Below are 2,164 nucleotides of genomic sequence, written 5' to 3'. Positions count from 1 at the left end.
GATTGACTCTTCAAGTCTTTTGTATTGGAGTAGTTAAAAAATGACCCTTTCTTTACATATATATATGTAAAATAAATTAGTATTTTTGGGTGGTAGAGATAAGATTGTACTGCTGGGGAGAAGCATCCTGCCTCCCCTTCTCCAGACATTTGAGGAGCCTAGGTTTTGCTCTTAGTTCTTTCCCCTTAAGTTCTACCCAGTTCCACATGCAATCTCACCCCCTAGGGTGGTCTAAACTCTATCATACACACATTCTCTAATCTGTTTCTTCTACTGCAACCTGTTTTGAGCTCTTATAACTATATTTCCTTATGTTGGACATCACTTCCTGAATATGACACAAGTTCTTGTAACTCATATATTCAAAATAAAACCCATTTTCCATATATCTGAGGCCCCAGATCAAGACGACACTCTAACCAACATTATTATATCAATAGGTGCAGAAAAGCTTTTGATAAAATCCATTTATGATAAAAACTCTCAGCAAAGTGGGAATAGAGGGAATATACCTCAACATAATAAAGACCATATATAACAAACGCATAGCCAACATCATACTCAAGGGGCAAAAACTATAAGCATTCCTCAAGATCAGGAATAAGACAGCGATGTCTGCTTTCACTGCTCTTAATATAATACTGAAAGTCCTAGCCACAGCAATCAGACAATAAGTAGAAATAAAAGGCATCCAAATTGGAATGGAAGAAGTAAAACTGTCATTATTTGCAGATGACATGATGCTGTATAGAGAGAACCCTAAAGATTCTACCAAAAAAACTACTAGAACTGATAGATAAGTTCAGTAGTGTTATGCATAATAAATATCCAGAAATCAGTTGCATTTTATACAACAAATAGAGGCCTGGTGCACGAGATTCATGCACTGGGGTGGGGGTGAGGAGTTCTTCAGCCCAGCCTGTGGCCTCTCGCAGTCTGGGACCCCTCGGAGGATGTCCACCTGCCAGCTTGGGTCCGTTCCCCCGGGGATCAGGCTTAAGCTAGTAGGCAGACATCCCTCTTGCAGTCCCGGACTCCTTGCTCCTTACCGCCCACCTGCAGCAGAGGCAGGAGAGGCTCCCGCCACCACCGCTGGGCTCACCAGCTGTGAGCCTTGGCTTCGTAGAGACTAGTCTTCCACTGTTCGGTCTATTGCATGTTACACTTTTATAATATAGAAAGGACTAGAAGCCTGATGCACGAAATCGAAATCTGTGCAAGAGTAGGCCTTCCACCGAAACCGATTTGGCTCAGCGGATAGAGCGTCAGCCTGCGGACTGAGAGGTCCCGGGTTCGATTCCGGTCAAGGGCATGTACCTTGCTTGCGGACACATCCCCAGTGGGGGTTGTGCAAGAAGCAGCTGGTCTATGTTTCTCTCTCATCAACGTTTCTAACTCTATCCCTCTCAATTCCTCTCTGTGTAAAATCAATAATAAAATATATATATATATATATATATATATGTGTGTATATATATATATATATGTGTGTGTGTGTGTGTATATATACACACATATATATATACATTATATATATATATATATATATATATATATATATATATATATTTTTTTTTTTTTTTTTTTTTAAGAGGAGGCATTCCTTCTCCTGGCTGCTGACAACAGCTTCCCTCTGGCACCTGGGACCCAGGCTTCCCTCACAGCCCCAGCTTTGTTCAGAAGGTTGCCCAGTCTCATTAGCATTTTACGCTTTTATTATTATGGATAATGAACTCTTAGAAAGGGAAACTAAGAAAACAATCCCATTTGCAATTGCTTCAAAAAGAAAAAAGTACCTAGGAATAAATTTAACCAAGGATATAAAAGTATGTACTTGGAAAATTATACACACTGAAAAAATATTGAAGAAGATACAAATAAGCAGAAACATATAGCATGTTCATGGATAGGAAGAATTAACATTATTAAAATGTCCATACTGCCAAGACCGGTTTGGCTCAATGGATAGAGCGTCGGCTTGGGGACTGAAAGGTCCCGGGTTCAATTCTGGTCAAGGGCATGTACCTTGGTTGCGGGCATATCCCCAGTAGGGGGTGTGCAAGAGGCAGCTGATCGATGTCTATCTCTCATTGATGTTTCTAACTCTCTATCTCTCTCCCTTCCTCTCTGTACAAAATCAATAAAATATATTTATTAAAAAAAA

This window comes from Pipistrellus kuhlii, unplaced genomic scaffold (genome assembly GCF_014108245.1).
Source record: "Pipistrellus kuhlii isolate mPipKuh1 unplaced genomic scaffold, mPipKuh1.p scaffold_m20_p_18, whole genome shotgun sequence".
In the NCBI taxonomy this organism is placed as follows: domain Eukaryota; kingdom Metazoa; phylum Chordata; class Mammalia; order Chiroptera; family Vespertilionidae; genus Pipistrellus; species Pipistrellus kuhlii.
Note: the sequence above shows the minus strand (reverse complement) of the source record.